The 24,271-nt window shown below is 37.1% G+C and overlaps 1 long non-coding RNA gene across 2 annotated transcripts in view; it reads left to right on the forward strand.

Moving 5' to 3' along the window:
• The window catches only part of LOC117063230, a 56,388-nt gene that overhangs the window by 11,617 nt on the left and 20,500 nt on the right, over positions 1–24,271 (forward strand). For both annotated transcript variants that reach the window (XR_004428820.1, XR_004428821.1), the window contains exons 3-4: positions 782–848; positions 18,932–19,010. This is a non-coding gene — a long non-coding RNA (uncharacterized LOC117063230). The remainder of the gene's footprint in view (positions 1–781; positions 849–18,931; positions 19,011–24,271) is intronic.

The following is a 24,271-nucleotide window of genomic DNA, read 5'->3' on the forward strand; positions in this document are numbered from 1 at the left end:
CTACAATAAAACATATACTTGCAGTTCTCCGTTAAGAAAATGGATGGGTTTGTCGTATTCTTTCTATTCTTTATCTTATAGTAAGTGCTGAACTATTAGTTGATGTAACAACTACATCTTAGAATCATGACCCACAGAAACCAAACATGCTAACCAACTCAAATTACCAGCATATCTTTAAAAATATGTCATATGTTCCTTCCTTTGAGTACTTGGAATTGTGCAGTATACAATACATGGATTATAGATTATGCAATTGTGTGTGTGTGAGAGACATGAATCAGTCTTGGGATATGATCTTGAATTTATCTTAAAATATCTGCAGATATATGATGTCCTCTAGAAGCTCTCTGGACTCCAAGTTAGAGTTTTAGCTTTGACTAAAATTTTTGAGTTAAACTTCAAGAGGGCAATAGTAATAGAATAGCAAATTATAAAAGCCAGTGATAAGCAGGATGAAGTGGCATGCAGGCCTGTAATCCCAGCTACTTGGGTGGTTGAGGCAGGAGGATAGCTTAAACTCAAGAGTTTGAGGTTGCAGTGAGTTAAGACCACACCATTGCACTCCAGCCTGGTTGATAGAGTAAGACCCCATCTCTTAACAAAAAAAACTAACAAGAATGCTGCACTGGGCTGAAACATACAAATGCTGCTGGGTGTTTGTAATCTGATTGTTCTGTGCTATATAAGGATCAGAATACAATTGTGGCAACCTCAGTTGAAATGTTCTAACTTACATATAATGTGATGAAATTTTTAAAGTCTTCCCTCTTTTTCCTAGGTTTAATAATGATGGAATGAAGACCATAATAAAAGAGATCTCTACTTAGCTCAGCAATTCTTACCTTGTAAGTATTAACTCTGAGTCTCCCTATCATTGTCATAAAAGGTTACTGTTTGGTGTCATGTACTGGTTTATTTCTGATTTTTTTTTCCTGCTTGTCCTAGTATGCTCACTTTCTAGCCTCTCCTAGCCCCTCTACACGTTGAGATTTGATGTTAATTAATAGTTTAGAGCAAGAATAATGCCATTGCCCTGGTAAGTTATTTAGGGAAGTATTTTATACCTGGGCCCTATAATCTCCAAGTCTGAGTATCACAATTTTGAGCCCTTTTCCTTCAAAGGAATTAACAGATAAGTAATTGTCTTTTTTAGTACCATCATTTTTCAGATTTATTGGTCTTACGGTTTTATAAATTGAGAGTATTCTCTCCACTTGAGAAATTATTTTGTAAAATTTGTTTTTAATTTCATCAGGTTACACTTAAGACTTTGTGAAGAGCTTAACATTTAGCTGTTAAAACATGAGGAGGTGGGAGAAACATGAAAGCAGTCCCTTTTCCTTCCCTTTTGTTTTTTTTGTTTGTTTGTTTTTTATTCAGTATATATTTATTAAGCATCTACCATGTTCCTAGTACTTTTCTAGGAGCTGAAGGTATAGCAGTGAACAAAACAGATAAACAAGTAAGTACATAAATTAGAAGATTTCTGACATGGATTCAAAGTCAGAGGTTTCGGGTCAGGGCCAGGACCCTGCATCTTTAGCAAGCTCTACCTGAGTAGGATGGCAGCTGATCTGTGGTCCATGCATAGTGTAAAGAACCCACTCCAAAGAGCCAGGGAGCAGTGTCCAGCTGCAAGTCCCCCTTTCTTCTGTCAGGGAAGTTTGCAGAAGTGAATCAGTGGATAGCAACACCCAAGTGATACCTTCAGGGTAGATAGGAAGGCAGTCTGTTTAGTTGAAGGTCAGGAACAGTCACCTTAATTATTCAAGACATCATTTCTCGCCCTGGATTGCCCCATCACCTCCCAAGCTAAACCTCAGATATTTCCTGCAAATATCAAAATGAGGATTTGTTTTTCTCCTTTTTCCTTCCTTTTATATATACACATGCATACCTCTTTTTTAGAATAAGAAACATTTTTCCCCAATTCATTTAACTTTTGAGACACTTAGAAATTCTAAAAGAATAATTTTAACAAGTTAACTGAAATTAATATTATGCCTCTAGAAAAACTCACAAGATCAAGGACATATAAAATGCTCAGGATACTTATTTCCATAGAAGTATTTGAGACCCTAAAATCAGTTACCAAAAAATGTCATTTCCATCCATTCCTTGAGCTAATTCTGCATCTCTAAAGAAAAACTCAAGGGCAAGACTTTCTGTTCTTAATGATGTTGAGGGCATGTCTCTGTTAAATGAAACAAGTGCTTCAGATGCTTTTATTACATTATCTCACAGTGACTCAAATAATGTGTATGTGTTGGGGATGGCCTTGTGATCATAGACAATCATCCATTGAACTCAATAAGGTGAGAATTTTTAGGTGGGGGATCAATTAAATATTGAAAACTGTTAATAATAAGCCAGTTTGCAAAGTAGTAGCCAAATGCCACAGGTCACTTTCTTCTGGTTTTCTCCCGGTTACATTTTTGTCTCTGGAAAATTAGAATGGAAACATTTGCAAATCCCTAAAGAATCCTATATAGTCCAGGGTTGAATTCCTTAATTAGTCCCTTGGAAGCCAGCTCAGCCCTTCTTCAACTTAACTCTTAAAAAAAGAAGTCTTTTTAATTCTTATTACACTTGGACTGGAGGGAAGTCCACTTTTCAAAAAGAAATAGGTATCATTTAATTTCTAACAGATGCATAAGCACAGATAACATCACATTCTTCATTTCATCTCCTTTATAAATTTCTAAGCTAGCAGTCTTTCTTGGATACTCTCCAGCATCTTTTAAACATAAGCCATTTATCATATTTCGTAGTTGGAATGCTTTCTGTTGTCTTTTCTAGGTAGAGTCCCCTTAATCTTAGATCCTAAAATGGTGATGTTTCCAATTAAACAATACCCAGAATAATAGGTACATGGTGACTGACAATAGTGAGTGATGCTGTGTGATTGTGTGTTCCCCTTCTCTCTTTTTTTTAATGTTTGTTTAATGCAATTTTTTTAAGATGGGATATATATAAATAGGGATATATATGTGTGTGTGTGTGGATGGATAGATAGATAGATAGATTTTTTTTTTTTTTGAGACAGAGCTTCGCTCTTGTTGCCCGAGCTGGAGTGCAGTGGCACGATCTTGGCCCAACATACCTCCATCTCCCGAGTTCAAGTGATTCTCCTGCCTCAGCCTCCTAAGTCGCTGGGGTTACAGGCATGCGCCACTACGCCCAACTAATTTTGTTTTTTTTTTTGTTTGTATAGACGGGGTTTCTCTATGTTGGTCAGGCTGGTCTTGAACTCCCGACCTCAGATGATCTGCGTGCCTCAGCCTCCCTAAGTGCTGGGATTACAGGTGTGAGCCACCTTGCCCAGCCTAAGATGGGATTTTTTTTAAGCTGTTTGTTTGTGGAATGTGGATGTTCTAGAAGTTGTAGAACAGTGATGTTCATGTATATAATGCTGTCAAACAATGGCAGTTTGGGATTCATTTTTACAAATTAAATATAGAGATGGAGTATTTTTCAAGTTTATTTTTCAATTTAGAGATCTTAAACTTCCGTTGCGTAACAAAAAATTAAGAAAGAATTATATGTCTTTTTCTTTTTTGAACTATTTTTATTTTTCACATGGCATTTTTGAATAGATAAATTATATATTTCTGTTTGTAAATGTAAACATATGATTACCTGCAAAGGTAATGCATGTTTACATCTTCTATGTAAATTTAAATATATATTTGGTGCTTTAAAAACATCTTTAGGTACATTGTCAGCAGTTAAGAACATTACATCTCTCTTTTTAATAATCTACAACAATAAAAAATCTTAAAACATTGACTTTATAAACAGAGAAAGAAAAGATGAAGCAGAAAATTCACCAGTGCTGTCAATGTTAGTTCCATAAACAAAAATGATAGACATAAATTACTTCCTAATTCCAAAGACTTATTAAATTTGGCTGCTATCAAGAACAAGGCTAGTAAAAAGAAATAACAAAATATTTCTCACATATGACTATTTTTAGAAGTATTATCAAGTTAGCAATAAAAGCAATGGCATGTAATCATATCAGCCTGGAAAACATTGTCAATTGTTAAATTATAATAGTACAAATGTAGGACTGACTGAAAATACTGCAAAAAAAAATCACAATATTTTAATCAGTGGAGCAGTAAATAATCGATGATAGGGCAGATGATATAAAATCTGTTGTGCTTTCAATAAAATCATAATGATGTAATTATGTTATGCACTAGACATAGCCAAAGTTTCTCCTATTTTTAATTATTGTGATAGAAATGTACTGTTGTGTAAATTGCTGTATACCTGTGCCACTGATGAGGAAATTCTAATTATCTTGAATAGTTTTAAAAATGGGAATGTTTCTGGGAGAAAGGAATTTCCCAAAAGAGAAAAAATAAATTGCTCTTTTGGCAGTTGGATTAGTGGTGAAGAGTGTTATAATCCAAAAATTTCATAAAGGTACCAGCTATTGTCAGCATTTGGTAGTAAAGAGAATGTCTTATAAACCTATTGATATGAAGTGCCATTAATTTAGTAAATATATAAAATCTAGGCTCTTGTGTATTCTATAATTTATGAATATAGAGAAAGTTCACAATATGCTGCAACTGTGTTTCATTGTTCAAATAATTGCTGTTTTTGAGAATTAGACATTTAATAAAAATGTCAGGTGTTCCTTGTCCTCATTCTTCCATATTTGTCATATATGTTTAGCAAAATGATTGAGTTAAATATGAGCTTTTATGTTCAAACGATGGCTGTGTTTTTGCTCTTAATAAAATTGCAGCCATAAAATTTGATTTTTAGTGCCAAAATTATAAAAAGGGGTTGGGTTTGTTTCAACCCGAACAACTTCTTACCTTCAAGATAGATGATTCAAAGAGGAATAATAGGGAATTTCTTATTTATGAAGTTACATGGTTGTTTTCTTAGGAAAACAAAAACAAGGTAGAATTTAACAGCATGGGGCCTGATTTAAATAGAAAATAAGTGTACCGATATAATCAACTCTGCTGTCATGGGGATTTCAAGTTATAAATGTAATAGGTAATATCCCCTGACTTATTCTATGTATTTTTGCCCTAATCTACTACCTATTAGTCTGAAACTTGAGTTTTTAAACTTAATCTCCATGTAAAAACAGGAATAAGTTGAATGCATAATTAAAATATATGTTGTCAATTATCATACCTTTTTGCCTAGACTATAAATAAGCTTCATTTTTCCTGTTATAGTCACTAAATTAATTTATGTTTATTTTTCCATTAAAACAAATTACTTTGGCTGGGTGCGGTGACTCATACCTGTAATCCCAGCACTTTGGGAGGCTGAGGCGGGCAGATCATGAGGTCAGGAGTTCGAGACCAGCCTAGCCAACATGGTGAAACCTCATCTCCACTAAAAGTACAAAAATTAGCTGGGCATGGTGACCGGCACCTGTAGTCCCAGCTGCTCAGGAGGCTGAGGCAGGAGAATCGTTTGAAACCAGAAAGCAGAGATTGCAGTGAACTGAGATCACGCCACTGCACTCCTGCTTGGGTGAAGGAGTGAAACTCCGTCTCATTAATAAATTAATTAATTAATAACAATTAGCCGGGCGTGGTGGTGCACACCTGTAATCCCAGCTACTCAGGAGACTGAGGCAGGAGAATTGCTTGAACCTGGAAGGCAGAGGTTGCAGTGAGCTGAGATCGCACCATTGTACTCCAGCCTGGGTGACAGAGCAAGACTCCATCTCAAAAGAAAAAAACAAGTTACTTTAAAATGTCTTATAAAATCTCAGTTTCTTATAGTAAAACTATTTGTAGCTAATGAAAATGAAGTTTTGATACATTTAACAGTACTACCACTAAGAATGCCATCCTTTCAAGTACTCTACCACTGGTCAAATTTCAGAACCTCAGTTTAAAATGTTTAGGGAGGCCAGATGTGGTGACTCATGCCTGTAATCCCAGCACTTTGAGTTACTAAAGCAGGTGGATTACCTGAGGTCAGGAGTTCAAGACCAGCCTGGCCAACATGGTGAAACCCAGTCTCTACTAAAAATACAAAAATTAGCCAGGCGTGGTGGTGAGTGCCTGTAATCTCAGCTACTGGGGAGGCCGAGGCAGGAGGATAGCATGAATGCAGGAGGCAGAGGTTGCAGTGAGCCAAGATCAAGCCACTGCACTCTAGCCTAGGCAACAAGAGCGAGACTCCATCTCAAAAAAAAAATGATTAGGAGAACACCTGGGCATGGTGACTCACACTTGTAATCCCAGCACTTTGGGAGGTTGAGGCAGGTGGATCACTTGAGGTCAGGAGTTCAAGACCAGTCTGGCCAGCATGGTGAAACCCCGTCTCTACTAAAAATACAGAAATTAGTCGGGCATGGTGGCGCGTGCCTGTAATCCCAGCTACTTGGCTGAGGTGAGAGAATAGCTTGAACCTGGGAGGTGGAGGCTGCAGTGAGCTGAGATCCCACTACTGCACTCCAGCCTGGGCAACAGCACGAGACTCCATCTCAAAAAAATAAAATAAAATGTTTAGGGAAACAATATCTGAATTAAAATTCAGAACACTTCAATTTTAAATTTTCATTATTTTTAGTTTTTATATCCTTAGTTCAACTGTTTGTTTCTTTATGCCTCTAGTATTTGGTGCCCTGTAGTCAGAACTTAAAACTGGCAATCTGTCTTCCAAATCCTTAACAAGATAAAATAGTGAAGTACTCTGAATTTTTCTAAGTCAATTTTATGTTAAATTGAACTTTATTAATTTTATTTTGACTCTAGAATATTAGAATTAGAACCAGAGTAAGCAAATGTTTTCCTTTATGTTATAAATTACATTTACGTTGATTAACATAAAATAAATTTCTCATCAGAGGGCAGGTTTCAACTTAAGACAGTAAGTCCTCACTTAAAGTAATGAATAGATTCTTGGAAACTGCAGCTTTAAGCTAAGTTACATAGAATAAAACCAGTTTCACCATAGGCTACTTGATAAAAACAAGAGTTAAGTTCCTACAGCCTATTTCTGATCGCAAAGAGCATCACCAAACTTCTAAATAAAGATCCAACACATTTCAACATTGTGAAATAAATGTAGTTATGCATACATTTAAGAAAGATTAATAGAAACAAGATCATTACCCAATTTTTGATGAGTCAGTGAGCAATGATGGTCATAGTGGTGGTGAGTTAAAATAAGGAATAAATGTTTGTAAAGCGGAAATTATAAGGAGCACCTTCTACCACCATGTTCAAAAACAAGCAATAACAAATATGGCATGCTTGCTGAGCACTTTAATACTATATCATTTGTTGTCGTGCATTTGTATGATGATTGTGTATTTGACAAGTTTTTATTTTGCAATAATTTACATTCATTCATTTTCCAACCCACTTACTCCACTTTGGGGTTGCAGGTGGCTGGAGCCTATCCTAGAAGCTCAGGATGCAAGATGGGAACAAACCCTGGATAGGATGCCATTCCATCACAGGGTGTCCTCATACCCCCACACTCAGCCATACTGAGACAATTTAGATGTGCCAACTAACATAACATGCACATCTTTGGGATGTGGGAGAAAACAGATATGGGGAGACGTGGAAACTCCACACACTGTGGCCCCAGACGGAAATCTATATATTTCTCCTCTTCAGTGTTAAAAATGAAATGATGTTGAATGAAACAACATCATTTGAAGATCTTCTGTGTATAACTTTGTTCTCTGGCCCTAGATCTGTCTAAAAATTGTTTTTATATCTTTTCTCTAACCTATACATTCTCAGATCCTTCCACTGTAGTCATAGCATTAATTTCTAGACCATTAATATCCTGGATACCCCACTTTGTATCTGTTACATTTTGTTAGTATTCCTTTTAAAATAACTGTATATAGAATTGAGCTCAATATACTTAATGTGGTACATTAATAGGTATAAAACACATTGCATTTATGAAGTTCTAAGTCTGATTGCACTAGCTTTTTTGTTTTCATCAATACTATTGGGTCGTGTTGAGCTGCAGTTCACTGAAACACTTAAGTGTGTTAGAATTTCAAATCCTACTGTAAATTTAGATTCAGTAGGCATTTATTGAATACCTATTCACTACTAGATGTGCTTGTATAAATTTCTACGGTTTATTTTACTGATAATAAGTTTAAAATGTAGAAATTGACCAGTAGATTTATTGTACTGAGAATGATTTTATAGTTTAGGAGACATGACTAGAATTTCAATGAGAACAGATTGTGAGAACAGAAATAAATTTAAAAAAAAGAATTTCTAAATGGTTTTGTTAAATGCAATAGCAATTTTATATAAACTACAGATGAACTAATATTAGAGCACGTGTAAGAAAATGTCTAAGGCCGGGTGCAGTGGCTCAAGCCTGTAATCCTAGCACTTTGGGAGGCCGAGATGGGTGGATCACAAGGTCAGGAGATTGAGACCATCCTGGCTAACCCGGTGAAACTCCGTCTCTACTAAAAAATACAAAAAACTAGCTGGGCGAGGTGGCGGACGCCTGTAGTCCCAGCTACTCAGGAGGCTGAGGCAGGGGAATGGCGTGAACCCGGGAGGCGGAGCTTGCAGTGAGCTGAGATCCGGCCACTGCACTCTAGCCTGGGTGACAGAGCGAGACTCCGTCTCAAAAAAAAAAAAAAAAAGTCTAAAAATGTTATTGGAAATAAAATTAGAGTTATAAATCATTAACAAGAAAAAACCATTATATACAGTTTATTTTTTCCATATTTCTTAAAATATATTAAAATCTAATATACAAAGAAAACCAACTTAAGATATTTAAAGATTCCCATCCACTCAGATTTATTATATTCAAGTTGGATTACTAAGCAAAACATTTACTTATTTCGTCTCACCTTTCAACATAACTACTTTTTTTCATGGAAGATTATAAGTATGGAGAGTTCTGGTATATCAAAGGCCAGTAGAGGTGTTAAAGACCCACACCCCAGAATATAAGCCACCAGACTTGGAACTATGGTTGTTGTATAAAGGATGAGGACTGAATGATTCTGTCTTCGGAATGTTTTTGTGTTTTTTTAGAAGCTCTTTTCTTTGGCTCTACATCTAGCCATTAGGGCTCTTTCTGTATCTGGTTAGGGAAAGTGGCTTTTCTTTCAGCCAGCAAACGTAAAAGCAGAGATTTAAGGGATGGAGTAACGATGGTATTTCCAGTGGACTAAGATAAAGGATTAAAGAAATGGCATGGTCTATACTAGTAAAGATTTCCTCACAGCTAGTCCATTTTGAATGGAGAGATAGGTATGGAATAGGGAAACCAGTTATCTGGCCAGCACAGTACCTAATAATGAGAATATTCTGGGCCGGGCGCAGTGGCTCAAGCCTGTAATCCCAGCACTTTGGGAGGCCGAGACGGGCGGATCACGAGGTCAGGAGATCGAGACCATCCTGGCTAACACGGTGAAACCCCGTCTCTACTAAAAATACAAAAACTAGCCGGGCGAGGTGGCGGGTCCCTGTAGTCCCAGCTACTCGGGAGGCTGAGGCAGGAGAATGGCGTAAACCCGGGAGGCGGAGCTTGCAGTGAGCTGAGATCTGGCCACTGCACTCCAGTCCGGGCGACAGAGTGAGACTCCACCTCAAAAAAAAAAAAAAAAGAATATTCTGTATTCAAAAGTTCTTAGTGGTTGTTAATGTCTTAAAAGAGACCATTTAACTGGAATAGAAGTGTTTTCTTTGGAGAAAAGTAGGAAACATTGGATAGGTCTTAATTATACAGACCTTAGACAGAAAGTACAGATTCTACTTAGGAAACTAGAAATTACTTTTTTTTTTTTTTGAAACAAGGTTTTGCTCTGTCACCTGGACTACAATGCAGTGCAGTGGCATGATTATGGCTCAGTGCTGCATCAGACTCCTGGGCTCAGGTGATTCCCCCCACTTGAGCCTCCTGAATAGCTGGTATTACAGATGCCCAACTGATTTTTAAGTTTTTTGTGTAGGGGGCCTAAATGATGAGAACACATGGACACATAGAGGGGAACAACACACACTGTGGTCTTTCGGAGGGTGGAGGGTGAGAGGAGGGAGAGGATCAGGAAAAATAACTAATGGGTACTAGGCTTAATACCTGGGTGATGAAATAATCTGTGCAACAAACGCCTATGACAGGCCTGGCATGGTGGCTCACGCCTGTAGTTCCAGCACTTTGGGAGGCTGAGGTGGGTGTATTACTTGAGGTCAGGAGTTCAAGACCAGCCTGGCCAATATGGCAAAACCCTATCTCTACTAAAAATACAAAAAAAGTTAGCCCAACTTGGTGGCACTGGCCTGTAATTACAGCTACTCGGGAGGCTGAGGCAGGAGAATCACTTGAACCCGAGAGGTAGAGGTCACAGGGAGCCGAGATTGAGCCACTGCATCCCAGCCTGGACAACAGAGCGTGACTCCATCTCAGAAAAAAAAACAAAACTCCCATGACAAAAGTATACCTATGTAACAAACCTGTAGTTGTACCACTGAACTTAAAATAAAAGTTAAAAAATAATAATAAATTTTTTTTTTTTTGTAGAGCTGGGATGTTGCTATGTTGTCCAGGGTGGTCTCTCAAATTCCTCGGCAGTCCTCCAACCTCAGCTGCCAAAAGTGCTGGGATTACAGACATGAGCCACTGCGTCCAGCCTAGATACATTCTTGAATATGTAAGTTTGGGAAGTTTTATTAATTGATTAAGGACTAGGAGGTTCAGCTAAAATGCAATTGGAGTTATAAGGTACTTAAACCTAGATTTAAGGTATGAAATCAAGAATGGCGAAGAAAACAATGAACTAAGGTCTTAAGGAATCAATTGGTTTTATTGACTACCTGAATACAAAGGATGATTGACACAAGATGAAAATTGAGTGTTAAAGAATAACAATGGGCAATTATGAATAATTAGGACATAAAAGGAAGCAAAAGAAGAATGTAAAAAGAAAAAATGTAAATAGCGTATTTATTAAACCTTTTATATTACATTTCTTGACTAACATGATGTGTTTGTAATTTAGTCATTGTTAGTATTTAGGAAGTAAAATCATCAAATAAAATATGAATGTTTGATTTCTAAGAAGTTTAACTTTTTGTATAAGGAAATGATTATAAGAGAATCTAATATTAAAATAACATTTGGGGAGCTTGTATAGTCTTGACTTTCTGGAATAAATTTTCCAGATTGAAATCTACTTCATACACAGTTTTTAAGCAATCTTTCAGTCATTTCTTCATCAGAAGAAATCAAGGCAGTTTGGAAACAGTAAAAATTTATATTTGCCTAAACTCAACAACTAGGTTTTTTATATTATAAAACAGTCATTTTGGATTAAATCTGAGTATTATTTTATTGAATGCCTATTCCTAACACTGAATTTTAAAGGTATCCTCTCTAGTTAATAGAGCCTTTTTGTTTTTAAGTATTTATATTCCAGAAACAAGAATCAAGCAAAAGCACATTTTAATCTTTCCTGTAAATGTTGTGTATTTGGACACTTTATAAGACTTTCAACTTCATAGTAGGTAATAAAAAATTAGCATGTTTCCCCAGGCATGGTGGCTTATGCCTGTAATTGCAGCACTTTGGGATGCCAAGGTGGGATCATCATTTGAGGCCAGGAGTTTGAGACCAACCTGGCCAACATGATGAAACCACGTCTGTAAAAATACAAACCTTAGCTGGGCATGGTGGCATAGACCTGTAGTCCCAGCTACTTGGGAGGCTGAGGTGGAAGGATAGCTTGAGCCTGGGAGGAGGAGGTTGCAGTGAGCTAAGATCATGCTACTGTACTCCAGCCTAGGTGACAAAAGAACACTCTGTCTCAAAAGAAATAATAATAATACCGTGTTTAGTGAAATTGTCATGCAATTTAGTTTAGACCCCATAACTCAGGCCTTTACATAAAGATATTAAAGAATAGCTATTTATAAGTTTTCCATCTGGTATAATACTGACATACTGTGTATTATTCCACTGTCATTGAGCAAGGATAATCATTCTGTATCCCAGGCACTGTATATACACAGTTCCTTAGAGCTTCCAAGTGCAGAATAGAATTAAGGCATATTTGGAGAAAGTAATTACCATTACAGATTGTGTTGGTGCTGGATTGAAAGTAAAATTAAATGTTCAGAAAACCTAAAGTAACGTAGTGCCATATAAGGACATGTCTAAACAACAAACTAGCAAAACCATATTGACGGCATGTATTAGTATCTGAATATCCCTATTGTGTGAGTAGAAATAGTCTAAACTTATAGGCTCAAGGAAATTTTAAATGTAAAATAGTCCCAGTTTGAAGGCATAGTACAAAACCTACTTTGGCAGCCCCCAAGTCAAAGATAAGTAGAAAGGAAAAATCAAACCATACCATATTGGGAGGAGATTATTATTGTTATTAAACACAAGAAAAGAAAGAGGTATATCTTCTCTATTGCCTGGAATTGTTCCACTAAATCTTTCAATTTATTATACATTTAAATGAAGAATTTTCATTTTTTTTTCTGGAGAATTTCAATAAATATTTTAATAGTTTAAATGTATCAGGCTTTCAAATATAAATCAGATAGTTAGAAATAAAAGGAAAACAGATAAGGAAAAAAATCTTCCTCCATGGTTGTTTACTAAACATCAGTGATAAAATTGCAGTGTTGTTACAGATAGTAACAATCTTTAGGAGATAAAATTATGCTGAGATAAATTGCAGCACATTTGCCCTTAGGAATCATGCAACAAAGAGGAAGATTAAAGATGCAGGAGAATATCTAAAGGAATATCCTTAAGTAAACAAGTGAGGATAAAAGAGAAGGAATTTGTCTTATGAGCAGTGAGGGTTCATTGATGATAGAAAGAAGGAAGAGTTGTATGCGCACAGATACATGTTAGATAGATTTGGTAGGAACTGAGGAAATCTCTGATGGTTTCTGTTTTGTCAATGAAAGTAAAAATGAAAGGGAAGGTGTTGGAAGTTTGAAAGAAGAGAGGGGACACAGCTGTCTGATGTGTTTCTAGGAGAATTAGAGAATGAATGGACCAAGATTGCCAGAAAGCCCTTAAACCAATTTTAGATATAAAAGATAATAGTAAAAGAAAAATTATCTCTGTTCATAGATGACACAATCATGTATGTAGAAAACCATTAAGATTCCACCAAAAATGGTTAGAACTAATGAGTTTAACAAAGTTGTATGATACAAAATCACACAAAAATCAATTGTGTGTCTGTTCACTAACAATGAACAATTCAAAAAGGAAATTAAAACAATTCCATTTACAAAACATCAAAAATAGTAAAATATATGGGGATAAACATAACCAAGGAGGTAAAAGACTTGTGTACAGCAACTACAAAAAAAAAAAAAAATGCTGAAAGAAATTAAAGACAATAAATAAATGGAAAGGCATCCCACATTTATGGATTGGAAGACTTAATATTGTTAAAATGACAGTACTACCCAAAATGATCTACAGGTTGAATGCAATTCCTATCAAAATCCTAAATTTCATTTAACAGAAATGGGAAAATTTATTCTCACATTCATATGGAATCTCCAAGGACATGAAATAACCAAAACTAATTTTAAAAATAGAGTTGGAGGTCTCACTACCTGATTTCAAAACCTCCTTCAAAGCCACGGTAATCAAAACATTATGTTGCTAGCATACAGCTAGACGTATAGATTCATGAAAATAGACCCAAGGGCCCACAAATAAACCCTTGCATGTATGTTCAAGTGATTTTCACCAAAGGTACCAAGAAGTGCCAAAGATCCTCATTCAGCAAAGAAAGGACTGTCTTCAACAATTGGTATTGGGAAAACTGAATATCCACACCAGAAAAGAACAAAGTTGGAACCTTACCGTACACCATATACAAAAAGTAACTAAAAATTAATTTCTAAATCAAAGACCTAAACATAAGAGTTAAAAATACAAAACTCTTAGAAGAAAACAAAGGGCAAAACCTTCAAGACATTGGATTTGGCAGTGATTTCTCAGATATGACACCAAAAGCACAGACAAAACAAGTAGATCAATTGGACTTCATCAAAGTAAAACTTCTGGCCAGGCACTCTGGCTCACACCTGTAATCCCAGCACTTTGGGAGGCCGAGGCATGTGAATCACAGAGTCAGGAGTTCGAGACCAGCCTGGCCAACACGGTGAAACAACACAAAAATTGGCCAGGTGTGGTGGTGGGCACCTGTAGTCCCAGCTACTCGGGAGGCTGAGGCAGGTGAATCGCTTGACGCTGGGAGGCGGAGGTTGCAGTGAGCCAAGATCGTGCCACTGCACTCCAGCCTGGGCAACAGAATGAGACTCCATCTAAAAAAAAAAAAAAAATTTAAACTTCTATGCATCAAAGGACACTATCAATGTGAAAAGTCAGTCCACAGAATCAGAGAAAATATTTGCAAATCATGTATCTAGTAAGAGATTAATATCCAGAATGTATAAACTCAATAAAAAGTAAACAACCCAATCAAAAAATGGGCAAAGGACTTAAATAGACATTTCTCCAAAGAAGGTAGACAATTAGTCAAGAAACACAAGATGCTCAACATCACTGTTCATTAGGGAAATGGAAGTGAAAACCACAATGAGATACCACTTCATTTTCACTAGAATGGCTATTATCAAAAACAAAACCAGAAAATACATGTTGGCAAGGATGGGAGAAGTTGTAAATTGCTGGTGAGAATGTAAGTGTAGCCACTGTAGAACACAGTATGGCAGTTTCTCAAAAATATTAAAAGTAGAATTACTGTATGATCCAGCAATTCCACTTGGGCATATACCCAAAATAATTGAAAGAAGGATTTCAAAGAGATATTTGTACACCATGTTCATGGCAGCATTATTCATAATAGCCCAAGACAGAAACAACCTAAATGACTATCATCACATGAATGGACAAACAAAATGTATACACACACAATGGAAAACTATTCAACTGTAAAGAGGAAAATTTTGTTGCATGCTACAACCTGGATGAACCTTGAAAAAGTTATGCTAAATGAAGTAAGCCAGACACAAAAAGACAAGTACTGTATGATTCCACTTACATGAGATAACTAGAATAGGCAAATTCATAGAAACAGTAGAATGGTGATTTCCTGAGGCTGAGAGTTAGAGGAGATGGGTGGGCAGTTAGTGTTTAAGCAGTATCACTTGGAGAAGATGAAAAAGTTCTGGAGATGGAGGGTTGCACAACAGGGCAAACATGTATACCACAGAAGTATACACTTAAACTGGTTAAAATGGTGACTTTTATATATATTGAACCACAATTTTAAAAATACAGTTGACCCTTGAACAATGTGAGGATTAGAGGTGCCAACCCCCGTGCAGTTGAAAATCTATGTATAACTTGTGGCTTCCCTGAAACTCAACTACAGATAGCCTACTGTTGACCAGAAGCCTTACCAGTAACATAAAGTCAGTAACACATATGCTATATGTTATGTATATTATATATATTATTAAAGTAAGCTGGAGAAAATATATTTACTTTTAATTATATGGAAGTGCATCATCATACAGGCCTTCATCTTCACTGTTCACATTGAGCAGGCTGAGGAAGAAAAGGGGTTGGTTTTGCTGTTTCTGGAGTGGAAGAGGTGGAGGAGGTGGGAGAAGAGGCCAGGCACATTTGATGTAACTTTACAGAAATACATCGTAATTTCTGCCTGACTTTTTTGCTTTTTTAATTTTTCTAAAAAAATGTTTTTATATATTACCAATCCTCTGTCCACCCTTTGCTTTAGTTTTAGTGCCCATATTATAGAAGGGTCCATGTCATAAAATAAATCAAAAGTAGTCTTGAATAATTGCAACCCTTCTGCCAGACTCTCTAATGTCAGTGCCAGTAGTGTATGTCTGGCACTGCTTCTATGTTGTCTTCCTCATCATCTGGCACTAGTTCAGAACCAATCATTTCGATCAAGTTGTCTGTTAATTTATCTGGTGTGATGTCTGTTAGCTATTGAATTTCTCAAAGATGCATATCTTGAAACCCTTCTCCCCCCCCACCCCCCTGCACCATACCTTTTTTTTTTTTGTCATATCCACAATCTGTTTCATGATTTCCTTGATTGTCTCTGTCACAAATCCTGTGAAGTCATATATATCATCTGGACACAGTTTTCTCCAGGAATGTGTTTAAGACTTGATGGCTTTCACAGCTTTTTCTGTAACAATAGTGGCATAATCAGTGGTATAATTCTTCCAGACTTTCATGTTATTCTGTCAGGGTTCTCTTCCACAGCATTGATAGACATTTCCACAGAGTGCAATGTATAAATGAGCTGTAAAGGTCCTTATGACCCTAATACAGAGGATGAAATACAGACATTGTGGGGGCATGTAGACCACCTCAGTGCTTTTGGTGTTGAACTTGTGGTTCTAGGTGGCCAGGAATATTGTCCAATACAAAAGAACTTTAAAAGGCAGACCCTTATTGGCAAGGTACTTCCTGACTTTGGGAACAAAGCATTGATGGAAGCATTCCAGAAAAAGCATTCTCGTTGTCCATACCTTCTTGTACAACCAAAAGACTGGCTGCTGGTGTTTTTTCCCTTTGAGGCTCAGGAATTAGCAGCTTTATGGCTAAGGATAGCAAACTGACTGCATTTGCACAGAACAGTAGAGTTTGCCTATCTCTTCCTGCCTTAAATCCTGGTGCTTGCTTTTCTTCCTTACTAATAAATGTCCTTTGTGGCATTTTCTTCTGGAATAGGGCACATTTATCAGCATTAAAAACCCATCGTGGGCTCGATGCGGTGGCTCACACCTGTAATCCCAGCACTTTGGGACGCCAAGGTGGGCAGATCACGAGGTCAGGAGATCAAGACCATCCTGGCTAACATGGTGAAACCCTGTCTCTACTAAAAACACAAAAAATTAGCCACGCATAGTGGCAGGTGCCTGTAGTCGCAGCTACTCGGGAGGCTAAGGCAGGAGAATGGCGTGAACCAGGAAGGCGGAGCTTGCAGTGAGCTGAGATGGCATCACTGCACTCCAACCTGGGCAACAGAGCAAGACTCCCTCTGAAAAAAAAGAAACAGAAAAACCTATCCTTTCTCCCCAGTGATTTTCTTAGTGGTGTCTGGGAACTGTGCTGCCTCAAAGCTGTTTCTCCTGTTATGTTGACATTTTTAGAATGAAACCTCTTTCTGAAACTCAAACCATCCTTTGCTGGCACTAAATTCTTCAGCTTAAGATCCTTCACTTTAAGTTGTCTTATAATGACTACTCTTTCTGAAAAGACACTGTCTATCTGGTATACTACCAACTAATGTAATAACTGGGACAGTGCCTTGCACATAGTAGGTATTCAATAAAATATTTGTTAAATAATTTACAGGAATCTTTTATGTTTGAAAAAAATTATATTTAAGTTTTTATCTGGAAAATGTGATGAGGGGGACCCTGAAGGACTATTCCTTAATATAATTGATAAATACAAATATATGTTATGTATTTCTCAAGTGAATGCAAACGGATTTATCTTTGTTACATGTTAAAACTTGTGCAGGCCAGGACAGGCGCAGTGGCTCACGCCTGTAATCCCAGCACTTTGGGAGGCCAAGACAGGTGGATCACCTGAGCTCAGGAGTTCAAGACCAGCCTGACTAACGTGGTGAAACCCCGTCCGTCTCAAGAAAAAAAATGTGCAGGCCAGACATGGTGGCTCTTGCCTGTAATTTTAGGACTTTGGGAGGCCAAGGCAGGAGGATTGCTTGAGGCCAGGAGTTCAAGACCATCCTAGGCAACATAACAAGACCCTGTCTCTACAATAAAATAAAAATGTAAAGAGCTGTGCGTGGCGGTGTGCACTTGCAGTCCCAGCTACTTGAGAGGCTGAGGTGGACAGATCACTTAAGCCCAAGAGGTCAAGTCTGCAGTGAGCTACGATCATGGCACTGTACCCCAACCTGGTCAACAGAGTACTCTGAGATGAGAAATAAAACAAATCCCGTAGCTCTTGATCTTCCTATTCCCTACCTATTTCTGGTCCATTTACCAGGTAAGGAAGTATACTCCTAAAGTTTCCACTTACTCAGGTGTAGAAATGAGGTTTGGTTTTTTTTTCCTCTAAAAGATACAGAAACTACTCTCTTTAAAAAATAATAATAAATAAAACAAAAAAAATGTTGTGCAGAAACTTGAGACAATAAGGAGCAGAGTTATATATGAAATCCAGGTTACTTAGATAGGAGATTAGCTACATATATTTTTTATTAATGGGAAAAATACTCAGAAGAAATTCGTATGGAATGTGACCCTGTGCTTTGTATAAATAATTAGATATTAGAATGGAAGAACAAATTTTAGGGCTTTGGTTGTGTACATCGCCTTACTATTCTGTAACAGATGTATTCTAACTTCAGCATAGTCATTTTAATGATGAGAGCATGGGACAAAAAAGATTGTCTAGGCTTGAGTGGTGGCACTCAAGGCCACTAGGGTGGTGGCAATTTTCTGATACCTTTTAGAGAGAAGGAATTTCATTTCTACATCTGAGTAAGTGGAAACTAGGAGTTTCTTCCTTACCTGGTAAATGGGCCAGAAATAGGGAATAGGAAGATCAAGAGCTACAGAATTTATTTCTCATCTCAGGGTACCAAATTAACTCATCATCCCAAAGATTCATATTTTAGAATTACTGTATCAAATGATACCCAACTCTAAGGGAACTTCTAATATGGAGATCAATGTTGAAAGAAAATATTTAGGTTATTAATAACAAATTATTTAAGGGAGAATTGGTTTGGAGCTTTTTTTTCTTAACTATTTAGAATTAAAATCTCTTAATTACATGTTTAATAAAATTAACATTTTATTTAAAATTATTTTTCTTTAAAAGTATATTTGCATTTTGCTAGCTTAAGTTTATTGAAACTGAGCTCTTGTATGTCATTTCATGTTTTTCCCTTGATATGAAGTCTTACCTATTTGATGAAGATGTCTTTTGAAAGGTGTACTGCAAGGAACAAAATGTTTGTAAATTCTGCTTTTACCAAGGTAAAGATCAAATTTTATAAATTTACTTTTTTGTTTATACAAGGAAAAATAACTTCATATATTGAATATATTCAAAAGTTTAAACATTTAATTGTATTGCCCTGTTAAGCTGGCATGGCAAATAAATGCTTTTCTTTTCCTTATTTTATTCTTTGTGTTTCCTAATCTATAGCACTGTGCTGGGCACAGAATGGACTTCAGTTAAGTTTTTGGTGTAGAAATGTTTTATTTTTCTACTTAAAATCTCCTTTAAAATAATTATGCGTATTACATCAATGTTATAATGTTTAAACATAGATTTTTTTACATGCATTCTTTTTTTTCTGAAAGAAAATATTTTTTATATTCTTTAGGCATGAATGTGTGTTTAAAAAAAACAAAACCTTGGAGTAAAGTAGCAGCACATAATGGTTTGTGGATTTTGAAAAGGTGCAGGCCATATTGTGCTGCCTCAAAAATACAAGGATCTGATCTTCTGAAGAAAATATGTTTCTTTTTATTCATAGCTCTTATGATAACAGTGTCAGCAGTGCCTTAGCAGCACGTAAATATTGGCGTTAAGATTCTAAAATTATCTCCAGTATTAACTGTGCTGCTGAAGTAAGGTTGACCATACTCTACAGTTGCATTTTAATGTATATTAATGTTACTAATGTGTTTTCAGTTTTATTGATGGTGTCTTTTCAGTATTATTGATAATCCTGTTATTTTTAGTATGATTCCATGAAAATAATACTAATTTTTCAGATGTATTGTCTCTTAAAATAGTATAATTGCAATTTTATAAGTGTATTGAATGCCATCAAGAGTTTTTTAAAAGAGATTATGCAGCATTAGAGGAATTTTAATGTATATTTATATTCAACATAGACATTAATTCAGATTTTTTACTTGGGATAAAACAAATTCTAGTTTTACCTTTGTTTTGAAATTACTTTTAAAATACGTCTTTATAGATAAATATAAAATATATTCAGCATTTTGAACAGAGCTTAGAAGACAATATTTAGTACTGTTTCTGAATATTTCTTTATATCTGAAGGGGAAAAGCCGTCAAAATATGTGAATTAAATACCTGAAATTTTCGTTCTCAAAATGCCGCACTTAACCATAACTTTAAAGGTAGGAAAACCTAACAAGTGACCAACCCACTCATTGGATAGCTGAGGAAACACAAAACTCAAATAATTTGCTAGACATGGCAGATTCGGGTGTTAGTCCTATGTCTTCTAACTTTATAACAGTATACTGTTTTTTTTCATGTTTTTATTAAAATGTTTTCTTAAGTCCTTAGCCAAAGATTTTTGTTTGACAAGTCAAAAATAAGGTCTTGTTTACTTTACTTTTTTATATTCAAGATTTAACTCAGAGTAAGACCAAATTATGATTGTAGTTAATTTTATAGATATAAATATGTAAACAATTTTTTTTAATTTTTTATGTTTCTTAAAATTTCTATTAAAAGTAAAAGTAGATGGCTGGGCATGGTAGCTCACACCTGTAATCCCAGCACTTTGGGAGGCCGAGGCAGGCGGATCAGGAGGTCAGGAGATCGAGATTATTATGGCTAACACAGTGAAACCCTGTCTCTACTAAAAATAGAAAAAAATTAGCCGGGCGTGGTGGCAGGCGCCTATAGTCCCAGCTACTTGGGAGGCTGAAGCAGGAGAATGGCGTGAACCCGGGAGGCGGAGCTTGCAGTGAACCGAGATCACACCACTGCACTCCAGCCTGGGTGAGAGAAGGAGACTCCCTCTCAACAACAAAAAAAAAAGAAAAGAAAAGAAAAGCAGAGCTGGGCACAGTGACTCATACCTGTAATTCCAGCACTTTGGGAGTCCGAGGCGGGTGGATGATCTGGGGTCAGGAGTTCGAGACCAATCTGACCAACATGGTGAAACCCCGTCTCTACTAAAAATACAAAAAATTAGCCAGGCGTGGTGGCACATGCCTGTAGTCCCAGCTACTCGGGAGACTGAGGCAGGAGAATTGCTTGAACCCAGGAGGCGGAAGTTGTAATGAGCGGAGATCATGCCATTGCAATCCAGCCTGGACAACAAGAGTGAAACTCGGTCTCAAAAATAAATAAATAAATGAAAATAAATAAATAAAAATTTAAGAATTAAAAATAAATAAAAATAGAGACAGGGTCTCACTATGCTACCCAGGCTGGTTTCAAACTCCTGGACTCAAGCAATCTTGCTTTAAAGCTGTCCACTGTACTGGGATTACAGGCATGAGCCACCACCCCTGGCCTAATTTAATTAAAATCTGAACAAAAGGCCGGGCATGGTGGCTCATGTCTGTAATCTCAGGCCAAGGCACGTGGATCATGTGAGGTCAGGAGTTCGAGACCAGCCTAGGCAGTGTGGTGAAACTCTGTCTCTACTAAAAGTAAAAAATTAGCCAGGTGTGATGGCGGGCGCCTGTAATCCCAGCTACTTGGGAGGCTGAGGCAGGAGAATCACTTGAACCCAGGAGTCAGAGGTTGCAGTGAGTGGAGATCGTACCACTGCACTCCAGCTTGGGCAACAGAGCGAGACTCATTCTCAACAGCAATAACAACAAAAATCTGAACAAAAATGCTCATTTACGTTCTTTTCCTTATCTGTGGTGTTTTAAAGTCATTAAACTTATGATTAAACTTATGATTAAAAGTCATTAAATGATGTTCAGGAGAAGATGAGTATATTTGTGTAGTGTATCATAACTCTGATGTTATTTTGTACAAGGAGTGTCTTAGAGTTTTCAGTTGTAACCATGCAGAAGATCTACAAAATAAAAGCAGTTGTTAATTAGTCCTTTACAATCAGAATTGTCTATTTTGGAAATTTATGAAGTAATTTAGATTTAATTTAAGAAATTGTATTTGAGCCAGGTGCAGTGGCTCGCGCCTGTTATCCCAGCATTTGAGGAGCCTGAGGCAGGTGGATCATGAGGTCAAGAGTTCGAGACCAGCCTGACCAACATGGCAAAACCCCATCTCAACTAAAAATACAAAAATTAGCTGGGTGTGGTGTGGCGTGCGCCTATAATCCCAGCTACTCAGGAGACTGAGTCAGGAGAATTGCTTAAACCTAGGAGGCGGAGGTTGCAGTGAGCCAAGATCATGCTACTGCACTCCAGCCTGGGTAACAGTAAGGCTCTGTCTCAGAAAAAAAAAAAAAAGGAAAGAAAAGAAATAAATTGTATTCGAGGCTGGGCGTGATGGCTCATGCCTGTAATCCCGCCACTTTGGGAGGCCGAGGTGGGTGGACATTCATCTGAGGTCATGAGTTCAAGACCAGCCTGGCGAACATGGCAAAACCCCGTCAATACTAAAAATGCAAAACTTAGCCGGGCATGGTGGCGGGGGCCTGTAATCCCAGCTACATGGGAGGCTGAGGCAGCAGAATCACCTTAACCCAGAAGGCAGATGTTGTAGTGAGCCGAGATCACACCACTGCACTCACTGCACTCCAGCCTGGGTGACAGAGTGAGACTGTCTCAACAACAACAAAAAAAGAAATTGTATTTGAAAGCTAAAGAACCTTTTTGTTTAAATTCTAATTTGAAGATAAAATATTATATAAAAACTCTCAGTTTTTATCCAGCAACATTTTGTTCCCAATATATGATACATAGTGGATAGAACTAAATGCCAGCATTTACATGGAAACACTGTCTTGGTGCTTTTAAAAATCATTTATCAAGCTCTTAACTTATTTTCTTTATTTTCTTTCAACCATTGCATGAAAGACTTCACCAAATATATAATTTTTGATTCCACTAAAAATATTCCAGGACCTATCCTAACACAAATGCTTAGAATATTTATTGAATGAGACCAGGCGCGGTGGCTCACGCCTGTAATCTCCCAGCGCTCTGGGAGGCCCAGACGGGCAGATCACCAGGTCAGGAGATCGAGACCATCCTGGCTAACACAGTGAAAACCCTGTCTCTACTAAAAAATACAAAAAATTAGCCGGGCATGGGTGTGGGCGCCTGTAGTCCCAGCTACTCGGGAGGCTGAGGCAGGAGAATGGCGTGAACCTGGGAGGCGGAGCTTGCAGTGAGCAGAGATCGGGCCACTGCATTCCAGCCTGGGCGATAAAGCAAGACTCCGTCTCAAAAAAAAAAAGAAAGAATATTTATTGAATGAATTACAAAGTTTACCCAATACTGCCTAATATTTTTCAGAACAACTCAGGAGTTAGGTATTATTTGTTTCTTTTTCTTTGTATTCCTAAATGTATCTGAAGTCAGGTTTTAGAAAATTATATTCAATCTGCCTTCTAAATGACAAGAAAACATTTGCATTTTACATTTTTTCAGATGACTCTTTACATCTTTAAGTGCTCTTAAGCGTGAAGAAGGATCATTTGGAGCTTTTATAGCTAAATGAAAACTTTTCTTGTTTTTAACCCTGACAGTGGATTTAAGGAAAATTGAAATATTTGAGAAGTAAGAAAATACAGGAAAAATGCTTCATTAAAACTTATTGAAGTAGTATATACATTCCAGTCTCTTTTTTTTTTTGAAACAGAGTCTCGCTCTGTCGCCCAGGCTGGAGTGCGGTGGCCGGATCTCAGCTCACTGCAAGCTCCGCCTCCCGGGTTCACGCCATTCTCCTGCCTCAGCCTCCCGAGTAGCTGAGACTACAGGCGCCCGCCACCTTGCCCGGCTAGTTTTTTGTATCTTTTAGTAGAGAGGGGGTTTCACCGTGTTAGCCAGGATGGTCCCGATCTCCTGACCTCGTGATCCGCCCGTCTCGGCCTCCCAAAGTGCTGGGATTATCCAGTCTCTTCTTAGAGAAGAAGAGCTGGCCTGTCGATACCTAATGAAAAATAACATTTAGGAAACTCTCAGCAGTACTGGATGTTTTATTTGTAGAGTTGTAATTTTGAAACACATAAGGAGCCAGCAGTAAAAAGAAAGTTTATACCTTTCAGTGTTAATCTTATTTTGGCTTTTTGTTTTGCAAAACAAACTGCACATAGTTATATGGGGGTATATATTAAGTTTTTCATTTTGTCTTATTTGGAAAAAAATACTAATATTTTTCATTTAGGTTTCTTTTTTAATTGATGCCAAAGAATTCCAATATTGAACATCTTAAGTCTGTTATTTGGAGTATGGATTGATTTTGGAGCTTACTCAGAGGACTACAGGAGAGTATCCAGGAGGTAGCAAGAAATGTATTTCAGTTATTCTATTTGCATTTTATATTCAAGTACAAATCTCTCAAGATCACATAGATTAATATGTGATAGTAGATTTGA

The sequence above is a fragment of the Trachypithecus francoisi genome, unplaced genomic scaffold (assembly GCF_009764315.1).
Source record: "Trachypithecus francoisi isolate TF-2019V2 unplaced genomic scaffold, Tfra_2.0 Lachesis_group18, whole genome shotgun sequence".
Taxonomy (NCBI): domain Eukaryota; kingdom Metazoa; phylum Chordata; class Mammalia; order Primates; family Cercopithecidae; genus Trachypithecus; species Trachypithecus francoisi.